This window comes from Syngnathus floridae, chromosome 1 (genome assembly GCF_059516105.1).
Source record: "Syngnathus floridae isolate MCC-2025c chromosome 1, RoL_Sflo_1.0, whole genome shotgun sequence".
NCBI lineage: Eukaryota > Metazoa > Chordata > Actinopteri > Syngnathiformes > Syngnathidae > Syngnathus > Syngnathus floridae.
The window spans coordinates 16,507,133-16,524,104 of record NC_142413.1 but is presented as its reverse complement, the minus strand read 5'-3'; the positions used below and the strand labels follow the sequence as shown (position 1 = coordinate 16,524,104).

General features: G+C 39.1%; 1 long non-coding RNA gene across 1 annotated transcript; it reads left to right on the top strand.

Moving 5' to 3' along the window:
- The first annotated feature begins 3,903 nt into the window (after positions 1-3,903).
- On the top strand, positions 3,904-12,876 carry LOC148404321 (uncharacterized). Its single transcript, XR_015860386.1, has 3 exons — positions 3,904-3,962; positions 9,412-9,481; positions 11,932-12,876. It is a non-coding gene; the product is annotated as an uncharacterized LOC148404321 (long non-coding RNA).
- The last annotated feature ends 4,096 nt before the right edge of the window (positions 12,877-16,972 follow it).

Sequence of the window (16,972 nt, the reverse complement as noted above, 5' to 3'; positions counted from 1 at the left end):
CATAGAGCCAATAATCTTTTTCTAGTTCGAGTACTTTGTGTGATTTTCATTCCTTAAATAAAAAACAGATCCTCGCCGGAATCTTTTCATTTGCGTCTCATGTGCTTCAAATTTTGCTGAGCCAGGGAGTGGGAGGGGTTCCAAGCACAATTTAATGATTAACTCTTAGCTGCAGAGATTGCAGCTCAGAACAAATTAATTAAACTCAAATGGTCACCCTTAAAGTAAACAAAACAAAACAAAAAAAACACCTCCCGCACACATAGTGTGTACACACAAAATCTACGCATCTATGCAGGTTGTTATTGACACAACTTTTGTGTCAAATGATGGCCATGGCATGCATCCAGACCTGTCTCCTATTGAAAATGTGTTACGTTATGAAACAAAACACGACAATGGAGACCCCGTAGTGTTGAACAGCTGAAGCACTACGGCAAACAAAAATGGGAAAGAGTTCCACTGTTGTTATAAAGGAAAGGTGATGTAACACAGTGGTAAACAGGCCATTGTATAAGCTTTTTTTTTAATATGAGTCAAAATTTGCAAATCAAAAAGTCTGCCACTTTGAACATTAAATATCCTGTCTTGCTCGTGTATTCACTTGAATATTAGCAAATGATTGTATTCTGTTTTTATTTACATTTTACACAATGTTCCAAGTTCATGGAACTTTGGTTTATAGAATGCAGGAAGAAGCTGGAGTACACAGAAAATTCATGCGAGCATGTGGAGAGCATGCAAAAGATTCGAGTGATGCACACTATTAGTTCCAGATAATTCATTTACCCTCTGTCTTCACGTGGAATACAAACTGACAGCACTCTCTTCTTCTATAAAAGACTTAATTAACATTAATCACATTTTGTTTTCAATGCGATCAGCTGATTGTCTGCACATGCAAGTGAGCAACAAGCTAATTACATTTGGCTGAACATCTTGAGGTTTTAGTTCTTTCTGTACTTTTGGCTCTACAGCTAGGACATTTCTGAATGACTTCAGTTCCGTCGCACGGAAAATGAAATACTTTGAAGCAAACTCTGGCTTCTATGTGCGAAAACACAAACTTGAAAATACATGGCTGAAAGTGGTGCAATAATTAAAGTCAAATGATGGCTGACGTCTACACATAGCACCCTTCCAACATGAGCTTACTTTTTACTCCTGCCCTGATTGAGATTACTTGAAGTTTTTCAGAATGAGGTAAAAAGGGCCGACATTGAAAAGTGCAGGTGTGGCTCATCAGGAAGTTGGTGTACCTCTTCTCTAAATAAAACGAGTCACCATTGGGAACGTGAATGATTGGGTTGTTTGTGACTCGGAATGCCTCCCACCTGTGCTGGGAAAACAGCTCTATTTATACATTAAAGCATCCATTTAGGACCTCCTTAATGGGCTTGGGAGTGGGCCAGCTCTTGTTTTGGCTGCTGCTCTGACAGAGACTCTTTACCTGCCAAGATGTCATGTCTGATTCCAGGATGGACTTTGTGAGAACAGATTTTGGTTACCTCGTTAAATGAATACAAATGTTGAAATTGGGGCACTTGGGGACAAGAGTGTTTGCTTTATAAGAAAGGAGAAAATAGCCCAGTGAGGTTGGACACAATTATTTTCCATTGGTTTAGTTGTTTTTTTACCTAAAGAAAAATATCAAAGTGTTATGAATTATTATCATTGGCATCATAGTGCTGTCATAAAACATGCACAGAATTGTATCCTATATCAATAATAAAAATTTTATTTAATTTTCATTTGTTAATTTAGGGATGGGATGTCCATGTTAATGATCTCGAAATGTTGCCAAGATAGGACCATAGCAAGTTTAACATGTTTTTTTTTTTTTTTTTTTTTTTTTTATAGGAGCATTTTGAAATCCTTTGATTTGGAAACATTTAGATTAAATAAGTATGGATTATTTCCTTAACCCAACAGCAATAACTATGAGTTTGAACGTCATACCCTTGGCTTCAATAATTCAAAATCTTTTTTGAGTTACGAGGTGTTGGGTTTGACCCGCATTTGCTCAAATCTGAGCTGCTTACCTACTGTGGTGTCTGGTATCATTGTGTGGGTAATCCTGGTGCCAGACCACCTAAAACATTTCAGACTGACTCACCTTTGTCCAACTGCAGCAACAAAATCAGTGTGATTAATGCCCAGTTCATGTTTCCTGTCCAAATTGAAAGTGCACAATGTCTTTTACAAACCTATTTTTAAATTAGAACCTTAAAATAGATGTCAATGAACTAGAAAAATGGCTTATTATACTAAGAGAGTAGGGGGAAAATTTAGGTTAGAGCCAAAAATAGAGCCATATTTTTGCAGTGAGGTCAGTGGAAAAACAAAATTATGGGGTGACCAACTTTCTTCCTAGCATGTCCCCTCCCAAAACAAAAACATGAGAAGAGAAAAGCCTTCTGGGTCATTCATCATGCAAGTTTAGCTGGTTGTGTTTTATAAATATTGTTAGATCAATTATTAAATCAGGATTACAAGAATTATAGTATGTCCAAATACCGTTGAGCTGAATATTGCCATTGGGAACAGCAATTTGCTAAATAACGCTACAAATGAAAACAACCCTGGGAGATGCATTCCTCAGATGGGCAGTGTAGTAAACACCTCCACCAACTTCTATGTGGGCTGTCTGACTAGCCCCACCTTCCTCAATCACCCCTGATCATGATGAAAGGAGTTTCTTGGTGGCTGAGGAGTGGAAGGGGAGCGGATGAATGAACCTCTTGTACCGTCACGTCTGCATCAACAGCTTCATTGACCACCAGTTGTGTTGACTTTAACACCAAATATAGAAGCGCTGCACGACGTAATGTGCCCTCTTTAGAAACTGGAGTGTGAGCGTGCGGCTGTGACGGCCCGGTGGTATGACATCTCCCACAGCCAATCATTCAGTACGCGTTTTCCACCTCCAACTCAACAAGGCTAACGGTGAAAACAGAAACAGATGACGTCACTGTGTTACCGTTACACTGCTCCAGCAGTTTCATGGTCAACAAGAATACAAGGAACCAAGCCACGCTAGTTATTATCACAAAAAAGGCAAATTGCAGTGTGATAGACGATTGATACATTGATGTTTTAACACAGAATTACAACCAAAGATAAACAGAAATGAGAGCACAAAAAGAACACAGTTATTCTCCAAGATAGAGTCTTTTTTGCCCCTTTCCGACTGCATGCTAAATACTACTCTATATTGCACTACACACGACAGGCACTTTTTTGTTGATGCCAAAAAGAAGATAATTGACGATTCTACCACCATTTCTAGTATCTGGTCAGTTATCTTTCCAAGTGTGCCTTCAACAAATATTAATCAGGAATATCAATTTAGCTTTTGCTCAATCCCTCTAGACAACATAAAGTGGTGAGACCAGGGAAAAAAGCATTTGTACTTTTGTAGCTGATGCGCCACAGTGAGATTGTTAGTTTGCCCTCACAGAAGACGGTTGAGAAACCTCCTTCCTCTTTTTACATGACTGTTTATAAGCATTGGATGTTGTCATAGAAACTGTCTCTCGAAAAAAAAAAAACACGCATAAGGACAAAAACAACAATGTGATGGTGGAACACGTAAACAAAGTGGAACATTTCCTCAACTACTAAAAATAAGTGAGCTGAGCATTCATGTGTATGCCGGTTTAATATACAATACAGCATTTCAACAGGCCAGATGGTTGAAGAGTGGAGCAATAGCGGGGGTGAGGGGAGGTTCTACATGGAAAAGCTGTCTGGGTCTGGCCGTCTTCCTGATCATTACCGAGGGGTTTCCCACCACTCAGCAGTAACTCTGACCATCGTTACCCATTTTTAGTTTCTCTTTCCAGTTCGCCAACTCTCTCTGTCATACCACCCTGTTCTGTGTTCTCTGAAGAGTTGGAACCTTTCCATATAAGGTGTTGTGACAATAGGCCAGAGGCCGACTTCTCCCTGGGAGCTAAGTGGTAGGTGTTTCCCGAGGCTCCCGCTGACAGACTTAGACGTGCAGGAAGGTAAACAGGAAGCAGATAAAAAGGGCTGACATCACAGCCTGTTTTTTCACTGCCTGTGTATGTTCATTTAAGGTAGTGAGATGTTATGTCTGTGGTGCAAGCCTGGGAAAGAAGCTTGCTCAACAAAAAGTTGTCACTCAGCAGAAATTGAGAAACAAAGTAATTTTCTTGTCATGCGGGCCTTACTGTATTTCTGTCTCCATTGAAAATGTAGAACGCACAGAGATACTTTTTTTTAAATGCTTTTCTGCTTTCTGTGCACTTTTTAGGCCACTTGTATATAGCCTAAGGTACAAATTCCAGCACACTTCCCAATTTTCGAGAACGCGAGTATACAAAAGTTTTAAAGATTTCCTGTGGTGAATTATGTAAAATACATATGCTATATAACATATATCTTCCGTCTTTGTTGAGGAATTGTTTTGTGATGGCACCTCGATTTTGCCCTGATTTCTGCAGGTTAAAATTTTGATTGATGAAAAGAAGGGTGACAGATTTTTACTTGTTGGTACCCTTCAAAATTACGTTTCAGTTTCATTACGTATGAACTTTGACTGACTAACTTGACACTTAAGAAACAACATTTTTGCATGCATTTGTCACATTCATAGATGATACTTGACATGTCAGTAGACCCTAAGAGATGTTGGCTCTGGTCGTATTTGTTGTGCACGTGCCTCCTTGATTTGACTGCAAATGAAAATTGATATTCTGAGCCTATCCAGGAAATCCCTTGAGTCCCCCTAATAACATTTTATTTGTTCTCTCAAAGTAGCAGGGTAGGTGCTAAGTTGAGATAATCAAATTAGGTCTCAATCTATGGCAATAAATAGAACTGCCGTATGGATATGACTTTCTCACATGGAAAACAATGATCCACGTAGGGTGACAGCTCAGCTGACGAAAACAGCCTTCAGGTTTTAGGTGGAAAAACAGTTATAGCTAACATTGTTGACATTGGATGTGCAACTTAATATTTCCCAAGCGATCAATTGGTAAAAGATTGAGGTTTCGAGAGTATGCTGAAGAAGGAAACATTAGTTAGAACATAAAACTAGCGCGTGGGTTTTGGTCACATACGGATGATGAGTTGAGATGTAAAAGAACTAGAATAAGAGTTTCTCTTCAAAGAAGAAAATCGAGTAGACAAACTGCTAACCTTTGACATTGTATGACTCATACTCTCACTCTGATAGTACACTAGCAACACCTTGCATTTGCATTGCAAACTCACGCCACCCAGAACACACAATGTTGCTATGGAGCAATGTGGAGCCTTTGTTGTTGATACCGGTAACCAGACAAGGTGACTCATCCAGAGAATAATTGACTACTGCCTATTTGTGGACTGAAATGTTCCAAATGGCAGCAGTTTGTCACAAGAATTAAGTCTAATTGTATTTGTAAAAATAATGCACTGTAAATAACCAAAGAGCATAAGACATAGTATAGTGTAACTAAAACAAATTATAGTAAAACTCTTGTCCTGTGCTTGTCATCTGAAAGGCTTCCCGCCATGTACCGTTGGCACAGGAGAGGCAATAGACATAATTGGATGGATGGATACATTATTAAAAGGATGATCAGGGTGATAACTGTTGGCATGCTCTCTTTAACTTCCAAAATCTTCACCTGCAAACACCGGTCAATAGACTTTAAAAACATAACCCACTTGTCCTGTAAGCCAGATGGTCTTGAAAAAATCACTGCTGCTGCCAAAGAGCGGCACTGAGAAGATTGACGACCAGACATGACCCGGACACTCTTAAACCCATGGGTCAGTGTGTCACATCATGTCGCGAGCCCTCAGCACATGGCGCTTTGCATTTGTCAAGATGTCTTTACTTCCGCTTGAAACAGAGATCTTGTTGGGAATGTCAACACTTATTGTGTTGATGTTTCAACCATATGCTGTGCACCCACTCAGAAAAAAAGCTCTGTCTTGATGTATTACCAGCCACCACATCATCTTGTGCTGGTCTTCTCACTGGTTGGTTTTGTTGCTAACCACAATGGAGATAGATGATTTTGTCGCTAACCACAATGGGGACGGAGGGTGACACACGTACTTACATAACACACAGTTGGCTGCAGAGGACGTGAATTCAAGCAACATGTTCTTTAGTAAACCATAACAGAAGCAATGTTATGTTCTGGTTTTTTGCTCACTTTTAGCATTGGTTTACCACTTATATAAACATACATTGGCCACAACATCGGCTGCACTTGCACAATTGAACATGATTAAAAAATAAAAACAACAGTATCATACAAGCTTGCAGACAAAGAAAAATACGTGTTTTAAGTGACACTGTAAAATTAATTATCATGATCTTGTTTATGACCATAGCAGGTGAGTTCAGTCAGTGCAATTACTGTTATGTTGTTATCCAATACTTTTATTTATTTTATTACAGTTGAGAAGTGAAAGGTCACTTCACTGGTTTCTTTTATATCAAACAAATTTGTTTGATATAAAAGAAACCAGTGAAGTGATTAAATAAGGAAAAACAAAATGAACTTAGTACAAGTGAAAGGTCAATTACAATGTTATGTTTATTACAATGTAAAAGTATCCAGAGTCTAAAACAAGCATCATGTGATTCTGAATGACCTCAAAATGTATGCATAAAGCTCTGATATTACGCTAGGATGAATAAAGATGCAAAATAAAATATCTTCTGATGACTACAATGACTGTGCAAACAACAAAAGTTGGTTGTAATAGTCATAATGATTTGCTACTTTAGTGAGAGACAGTTTTTGCATGTGTTGTGATTCTTGGTCAAAGCTAATAAGGACCGAAACTCCGTCCTTAACCTGAATCGCAATCAGTATTTGGAAGTCAGACATGCACTTTGTCAAGGACGTCTGTGTGTGTGCGTGCGTGAGAGATCCAAATCAGCAGCCTAGTAATGTTTGACTTGTGGCAAGTGTAGCTTTGGGATTCATTCTAATTATTTTGTCTGTCCTATGGAATAAAAAATGGTGATGACTTACATAAGATGATATACAAGGGAAGAAAGTAGTTGTGTAATCCTGGAATGACACTCTTATCGGGACACACACCAGCCACTCTGAAGGTCAACTGATAGAAGGTGACATGATTAATTATTCTTGCCCATAAAATATTGTTACATGAAATGTCATGCCATCACCCTGACACAAAAATCTTCATAATTTTGCACATAACCATTTGTTCTGTTCCATTCCTTTTAATTTTCATGTTCCCTTCAAAGAAATTGTTTGGCCCAAATTTTGAATGCTGTTTTGATTCACAAATTTGCTGCAAATGTTTTCACTTCAATGTGTCAACATATGTACAATATTATCTTTAAAATCATGTGGTCCATGTCATCTGGGGGTTGTTATGTCATACACAACTTGAAATAAAGAGCAACCTTGTCATTTTCTGTGATGCAATGCTGAAAATAGCTCTGTCGCATCCGTTATTCTTGGATAATCTGTGATTTTCTATAGATAATTGCCATGATTCATATTTTCTATCTGACTCAATGTCAACATCGGTCATAAAGCGCATTTGACATTAACACGAACCAGACGGACTTCTCGTGAAACATTATTCAGGGTGCAATTGTCTTGTCACGTATTAACCAACAGCAATTTTCTCAGAACTAGACATGCCCTTTTCAAAATAAACTGTTCTTGTGCTACGTGATATTAAAATTCACCACATTATATTTTAAGAGGTATTAATGGTATAACTTAAAAATTATATTAAGTAGCGCATCTTTTGACCCTGTATGCTTATCACTCATGGATACTTACAGTGGAACCTTAGACACAACACATCACAGGAGACTTCTGATTTATTAAGTTTACAATCAAGTCAACATAGGACAGGAGTTTGAGAACTTTCATATCAGGCTATGTTGTTGTGGCTGCCTTTGAAGGGCAGAGTTACAATGTATCAGCGGTGCAATGGAAGGCAAATAAAAAAAATAATAATAATCACAATTCCTTCTGTACCTAGGGTTTAAATTCAGCATTTGGTTCACGTTAAAAAGGGAACAGAAGAAAAATAAACTTTTTAGGAAAGTTCAATATTCATAAATTGGCATTTTAACAGAGAGAATTATTATGCTATTAAACACATTCATACTCAGAGTGGCCTTTTGTATTTGCTTTGACATCTTCTGTAGCGGGGCGACACGGTGAGCCACCGGTTAGTACATCTGCCTCACAATTCAAAGGTTGCGGGTTCGATTCCACCTCTGGCCACTTGTACGGGGTTTGCATGCTCTCCCCGTGCCTGCAAGGGTTTTCTCGGGGTACTCCGGTTTCCTCCAAACTCCCATAAACATGCTTGGAAGGCCGATTGAACACTACAATCTGCCCATAGGTGTGAGTGCGAAAGCGAATGGTTGTTCATCTATGTGTGCCATGCGATTGGCTGGGTGTCCCCCGCCTACTGCCGGATGACTGCTGGGATAGGCTTCAGCACGACTGTGACCCCCGTGGGGACAAGTGGTACAGGTTAAGGGTGGATATATGGATAGATCTTCTGAAGCGCTTGAGAAAGACCGTTTAAATGGTGCATTTGAATCACATTGTTTTTTTTGTGTGTGCCGGGGTGATATTCAATTGTGCATGACGCCATTTCACATAAGTTCACATGTTTGACCTTTTGTCAAAAGCATGTCACAAGGCGTGATGTCCGTTGGTCAGAAACTGAGCTGCGCTGTGTTTTTGGACTAAGCATGTGGCCAGAGCACAAGGCAGCTGCACTTCTTTTCTCCGACCTAATATGATCTGTGTGGTGAATGTTTATCACTGCCTTAACGTTTATGGATTTGATTACAATATTTTGATGAATAGGTACTGTATTTTCCAGACTATAAGCCGCAACATTTTGCACAAGTTTTGAACCCAGTTGAGTCCAATTTGGCTTATCTGTGGATTTTTCATGATTTTTAAGATATTGTATGAGTTCTGCATATTCCATTATATATGGAAATTAAACATTGAAACACCTAGGAGATATAGTCCAGTGCGTCCTATTGATGAACAAAACAGGATTTTTCCCTAATTCTAGCTGGTGCGTCTTATATTCGGATGTGGCTTATTTAGTCCAGGAATTATGTTAGTTATTAACAGAAGTCAAGAAAAAAAAAAATCATGGGCCACATTAAATTCACGGATGGTCAGATCTGGCCGCCAGGTCTTAAGTTTGGCCCCCTTGAAATAGGAACTCCATACTTGGGTAACATCTTCATGGCTGTTAATGTTTAAAGAATTAAGTGCCTTCACATACAGTAGACTAACTTTGCAGTGTATCGTCTGTTGTTCTAATATTAACCAACTTCGCCATATTGCAATGAGTAGCCAGACGCAAGTGTAAACCACTTCAATCGTCATCTTTTCCTTCTTGTCATCACAGGACACTTCTGTGAGTCATCGCAAAGAACACACTTGTGGAGCAAATGGTTCAGATATTCTCTGCATGTGATGTAAGACTAATTTTTTTCTTTAAAATATTGGTCTGTAATCTGGATTTTTATAGAGTGCTCAGTCTTGTTTTAAATTGTGGGTCACTTTGCAGGAATTAACAGTGTAAAGTGATTGCATCTGAATATGTTGAAGGTTTTTCTTTTGTATCCCTATATGGGCAAATTACCAGTATTGGATTTGAGCCAATGTCTGCAAAATTATTTCATTGTTCCTTTTTGCGTTTCATAACAAATGCCAACGAGTCATTATTTTTGGAGTGTGGAGAACACTCCCAAAAGAAACTGTTGAATGTTTTTACTTGTCGACACTACTGCAGGGGAAACACACCCAGGAAAAACTCATTCATCCTGTGTCAAGCAACACTAATGTATCCCAGATATAGCTTCCAAGCAACCCACCTTGTTTCGGTCTATGTCATCAGGAAGTCATTCATGAGGTGGGCTATTTTAGGACTAATAACTGAAAAAGGGATGACTCCTTATTGCGCTTTCAAGTCTGGGTGTCGCAGTGTTTCCAGCTGTGCTATTTTGTCTCCGCTTGCTTTCATCACCATGGAAACGAGTTCCAACCAAGAGAGAAACCCATAATCAGACTGACTAATCATTGCTGGGGAACTCCTTCTTGGCTCATGTCAACAACATGCTTCCGAATAGAATATCACATCCGAAATTAGTTTCCTGTGTGCTTAATGACACAATCAGAAGGACATTTTGTTTTAAAAGTTGAAATAAATTGAATCAAGCATTAAGGAGAGGGTAGAATGGAAAGTGATTGACACCATGGTCAGCATTGGAAATCCTCAGCTCAGAAATATGTCACGGGAGTCCCAGCGAGAGCTCTTTCAGCAGAAAGCAAGACAGAGTTGACACAGTGCCTGGTGGTCATTGTGTGTCACAATGTGTGCTGCTGCAGCCTGTGCCAGTGGCCACCAAACACTAATTCCTTGTTAGGCTCTTTCAGATAAGTCGATGGATTATCTCTGAAGAAAGCTGAAAAAAAACGGTCTTGAACTTTACTTGTGATCAAGTGTTGGTTATGCAATAAGCTATGCAAATGCGTTGATTTATTTGATCTGGTTACCCGAGAGTAAAGAGTAGGCTGTGTTTATGTATGCAGCTGTCTAAATAGCCAATGAGGCCTTGAAGCACTCTATGTACAGTATGTTGATGAGTGTGTGTGTGTGTGTGCGTGCTTGCGTGTGGGTGTGGCCGCAAACCGGCAGCCTGCATGGGAATATATTCAAAGACACAGTTAATGAATTTAGCACTGATTTAACTTTGTCAAGCTAAAAAAATGGCAAAACATAGTGCAAATGGCTCTTAAATCTGAACAACAGCGTGCAACCCACCTCATTGAACACCATTATACTTATCATCTCTATACTTCTTCTATTGGGGTGGAATGTGGGTTGTCACACACAGACACGAGCAATCAGGCAGGAATGCAGTCCATTAATGGAGTAAGTGGAAATCTCCTAGCCGTTCCTTAAAAAACATATGCACATCAATCTCCTGCATGGACTCCAGCCATGTAGACCATCTCCTGCGCTCAATTTCAAAAGAACGAGATGAGCTGTTTACATTTGGCAGGAAGCAAGTCAGCTGTGTTCACACCCACAATGCAAGTGCTGTTTTAATTCCACCCATGTGCACAGTTAGGCTGTGTTTTGCGCTATACTTGCACTGGGCACAAAAATATCACCTAGTCTATGCATACAAAATTACACAAGGCAAAGAGGCAATGTCTTCTTACTGTCGTTTTAGTTACTTTAATCGTAATTATAACGTAAATATAATCTTTAACTAATTGAAAATCTGCAATTAGATGTTTCAATTTATAAACTTGCCAGGTAAAAGTCAAAGCTAATGCAAACTGAATGTCATTCATATTTTCATTATGGTTAAACCATGAAAGGTTGCCATGAAGTTGCCAAACAGGTTAAGCTTATCTGATTAATGATCAGAATGTATGCACTAAACACCAACACCCGAACACTACCAGCCTCGCGCTAACTCTAACACTATCAAATCTTCTCAGCTTTAGGACTAGAAATAGAAGCTATTATACACTTTATACTCAATCTCTTTGTTATTTGTCTGTACAACTGAGCAAATCCGTTCTGAATGGAGACTACACTTTTGTGATGTTTGTGTTTCAACATGCTACTGCAAAAATACTACTAAATGTTTGTGGTCTTTTTTCAACAAAAATATCATCTAATGTTATTCTGAGTGACAGTTCACACTATAATATAACTATCCACCCATCTCCCTCAACTGTCATTTTAGGTTCATAATTTTATATTTTAAGTGTGTGTGTGTGTGTGTGTGTGTGTGTGTGTGTGTGTGTGTGTGTGTGTGTGTGTGTGTGTGTGTGTGTGTGTGTGTGTGTGTGTGTGTGTGTGTGTGTGTGTGTGTGTGTGTGTGCGCTTGATTGGAGGTGATTTCAGGTGTGGTGTGCTGGAGTCACTCAGCAGCAGTCTTCCATCCTCATCAATGCCCTACTTAAGACAGACTCAACCACGATGTCAGATTTTCAATACTCAAACACGAACTTGTATATCTAAGTGCTGTGCACAATTTTGCGACTTTAGAAAATCCTGATGTGCTTTTGCTCCCAGTTCCCAGTCTGCAGCACTGCACACATTGCAAACACACAGGAACCTTGGCACTGCTCCCGCTCCTATCACCACTCTACTCTGTTGAAAACAAATTCAGAATCATCTCCACTCCATACTTTTGTCTTTCAACACCATGTGGGTCTTCTTGGAATCCTGTCAATTAGTTTGTCAAAAAGTAAGGAAAACAAAATCACCCCTCTATCCAGATATGCGCCAAAATATAACAAAACAAACATGACTAACATATTGTCGCTTATGTATTTGTTGAAAAAAAAAAAGCTATGTTTCATACATTACCACCCACTGAGTAATCCTTTGCCTACGTAATGGGGCTGCTTTGCTCTCATTTGACATTAAGGGCCTGCCAATGTGGGCAGAAAGCACAAGAGTGTCCACTGTTCTATTGTGAAAGCCTTTCTACACACAGACTGCAAGGACACGCAGTTACATTCCTAACAAGGATGACATTCTCTGCCCGACTGAGCACATTTAGTGTGTTGTTTAGTAACATCCACGGGGATGAGCATCAACAATGTAGGTCAGAAAAATAGCTGGTGGTTTTCTCCTCAATAAATTTGAGTCTGATGATTAATTTTATTTTACTTTGTAAAAGAGTTGCAAAGTGAAGGTGACATGACAATTACTTACTGCAGTTAAGATCTAAATGCCTTTAAATGCTCCCATGTAGCGAGTCCAGCAACAGTTTTGCCTGCTTTGCTTTATTGGTGAATAAATAGGATTGTGTCAGTGCACCAGCGACTTTGAAGGCATAGTGTGTGAAATCTGTCGTTAATTTACAAAGCAATTTTGAATTTTTAACTGCATGGGGTCAGGCTAGATCAAGTATATTTATGCAGACCACCTGCAAGCAAGTCCTGCTTTGCACGTTTAAAAAAGGCGTTTGCGTCTTTGTAAGCATGAATACAGTCGACTCCGCCAATCCAAGCGGTGTGTCACATTCCCTTTAAATGCTGTGCGAGAGGCATGCAGACAGTCCTTGACATTACAGACGCAGAAACTATTTGCTCTTGTCCCATGGCAGGTTGAAGCGCAAAATTACGTTTATAAGGAACAAAAGTAAATGAGCTCCTCGAGTGAATGCTGTCTAGGCAGCTCTATTAAGAGGTGGCCCCTTGCAGACCCCTTTCCACAGTGATCATTTATGTCCGTGCGTGTGAACTACCCAACAAATTAACTTATTTGCAGCTTCTAACCCTATTTGAGCACCTTATGCCTTGGAGTTGGAAAACATTACACTCTGATTGGCTTTTGTGGTTAGAATCAGATTATTTACAGAGTAAAGAATATTAGGAATGATTTGAAAGGTGCCAGCATATTGTAGCTTGTTCCCAAGTTGTAGTGCAGCTCAAGTCCATTTTAGCTACTTATCAGCCAAAATATTATCTCTGCCAAGTTATTAAATATCATGATTAGGCAAATTTTGTCTTTCTTAATAAAAGGCTTGCTTAACATAAAACATTACACATAAAATATGAAGATGTGAATCCTTTAGATTTACACTCCAGTTGAAATCCACTGACTGTTAAGGTGATTAAACACCAGGCAAAGACACAAGAGAGGGCAGTTATGAAACCATGACCCTAATTTGTCCATTGTTTAGGTAATGCAGAACATACATAGTGTACCCCTACCCAGTCTCCACCACATACAGTTAGGCCCTTCAAAGTCATTTCAGCTAACTATAGTCAGAAGGAATGTTCTCTCCTCTGTGAGCCCCATGACCTAAAAACAAAGCGAGGAGCCTGAGATTAGTGCAAGAGGTTAATGCGCGAATCCATGTGGGTCCGTTGATCCACCGCCATAGAATGTCGCATACCATGACTTTAAGGGTAATGGAAAAAGTTCATATGGGTTTTGTGGTGGGCTCCTTGCATACCCCGAATTAGCATATCTTCACGCATACACTGTGTGTGGCTCACATGTGTCTAGGTTGCGGGCAAACTGAACTCAAGTTCTTGTACAATGTTTAAAAGAGAGAAAAGCAGCAATATGTAGTGACTTTCCACATTCCCTTTCGTGCGCAAGCTTCGAACACTTTGACTGTAATATTAGTGAATGGAGTTCTGCAAGACGCGCACAACTTGCTCCAATAATTTCACATTGCAGTCAACTGCTCATGTGACCAGACTTTTGGGACACGCATCACAGATGGGTATTTTTAGAGTTTAGCACATGTTGTACACTCTTGGAAGGATACATGGAACATTAAATTATACATCTCAGATTGTATCAATTAAATGTTCTGGTTGAGAATGTAAGAGGAACAGCAACCAATGACATTATATAGTATGTGGCCACCACGTGCAAATACATTGCTTAAGGGTTGTCTCGCTTGCTTGAAATACAATATTGCTCCATCATCATTTAGGACAGCTTGAAGTGTCATTGACATACAATCACGCTAATATGACATGACATGTGCATTCATTTTGTCCTCAGGTAGATTTTTAGTTTATATAAAGATTTTAACAGCTACCAAGGGACATAGCCAGAATTTTTCAGTAGGGGGGAGAGTGTGACAAAACATTCCACGTAATGCATTTAATTCATTAATATACATAATAAAAACATGTTCACTGCATATATAAAAGATCCACTATCCTAACTCAACCTCAAAGGGTCTGAGGCAAAACATAATCACATACCGTCACTTTTTTCCATATGCAATTATTACTATGCAAGTGTAACGCAAACAGCTGAAGAAACTAACTTTGCCGCAAAAACGTTTGTCCTACATATCGTTTGAATCCATTTTTTTTATTTTTTGCCTACTTCAGGTAGTATACCGTTCAGCAGTATAGGAACCAGTTTAAAAGGTGGGCAATTTACCAAACTTTGTGGTTCAATCATCTGTCCTTTTGTCCTTTGATTGACACCGACAGTAGAAATCAAACCTTCCTCACGTAGATTCTAATAGTGTTTGCATTAAAATCAATTGTAAACGTGTTTTTCAAACGTACAGTTAATATAAATAAATGTTGGCAGATTATTAAGGGTTTAAGATTGCTGCATCCATTTAAAAATGACAGGAAAGTCAAGTCCCCTGGCCACCACGTAGCTCCGCCTCTGTCACTCCCCCACGCAAAGTCCTGAGAAATTGCTGTAATTATTTTCAAACATCAAATAAGTAAAACTATTACCTTTTATAAAGAAAATGGTGAAAGATTTGGCTCCTTTAATAGCGTAAATAGTAGGAAAATACACTTAAAATGTGAAAGCTATACGTATTTTGATCTTTACCATCGGTTTTTGGTTCAGGGTAATTTCGAAGGATCCTCAGGAGAGGTCCAGCAGAATCAGGAAACGTGTGGCCGTTTATCTTGCAAAAGTCTCAACAGTGACACTGAGAGTAACTGCCGCCCTTGGGCGACCGGCCGCTGCTTTGACAGCTGAGAGGAAATGACACCGAGGCTGGCCACTGATCCTTCCTGTACAGCCAAAAAGTCGACAAGTCACAGTGGGCGTAGAGGAACACACTTGTCTCCCATGCCCAGCCAGAAGTAAAACATGCTTTGTGAGACAGCATAAAGAAGGCGGCTTTCCAGCATATATTTAATTTACAATCATTTTTACTCCAGGCTTCTGCCAAGTTTACTGTTCAAGTCCAAGCTCATCCTACATTTCAAAAACATGTTTCTTAGGATAACTAAAGACTCTAAATCAGTGAGTTTCAATGCTTGCTTGTCTATTTATCCCCTCGTGATTGTGACCAGTTGACAGTGGACCATGCTTCTTACCCAAAGTCAGCTGGGATAGACTTCAGCTCACGCACGAAGCCAAAGGTTTTAGCTTTGACTTACATACAACCTGTTTATCAGGCATTCTGAGTATCCCCCCTTTTTTTTACGCATGGTCAACAACTTCCTGTGTTTGAATAAGTGTCTAAACACTATGGACTTCACTTCCCTGGATTATTTTTCCATGTAAAGTTATCTGCTAAAATCTTGGCTCATGCCAGAAAAAAATGAAAGTATGCCAAAGGTTATCATTTACATGAATATGGGAAAAAAATATTAGGCATGGGTTGTATTTTGTTGAAAAACATTTGCATTACCAGTGTTGGGTTAATTTGCAGTTCTAAAGCAACAGTTACATAAATAGAACATTTGAAATTAATCACACAATCATTAAAGAATTGGAAAAGTTTCAGTTTTTAAAGTTGAGTGTCTATGTATTGTTTATAATAGGCTCAGAAACATAGCAAATATGAGTCATTGGTGCATTTAGTACTCAAGCAGTCACAATTTCCATTTATTCAAACTCTTATTTATATAAAGCGTAGATGTCATGCTAGTTTCTTCTTGGTTTAGTTGATTCTTGGAAGCAACTCACAGGTAATATTGCTAACCACTTGAAGAAATTGTTGTTTTTAGTTTGTATTTGTCGCTGTAGTACCTCTATCATTGTTGTTTTCAAGCCTTTATCGGTTCAAGTTTACAATCAAGTTGTCGAACTGTCAGGGATTACTGTAAATTCCTTGTATTTCATTTACTGCTGACCTTTTCAACACATCTATAGAGATTACTTGTGTTTCTAAAAAACAAGAAATCTTTAAGTTACTATGGATTCGATTATTTGAGATATGATCCTTGTTAAACGAGCCTCCACTTTCAGAGAAGTTGCCTAACTCAGCTCAAAAATTACATTGCACATGTTTGTCTTGATCCACTGTCCATTTCGTGTAAGTCAGCATTGTATGTAAAGCACTTGTCGTGCACTTCTATAGTACAATCAGCTCAAACAAAGCAGAGCCTCATTTGAAGAACACACATGCACATAGTCCCTTTGACTAGGTAATATTGCGTGTGAAGACTATTGAGTCTCAGCCTCCCGAGGTTACGCAACACAA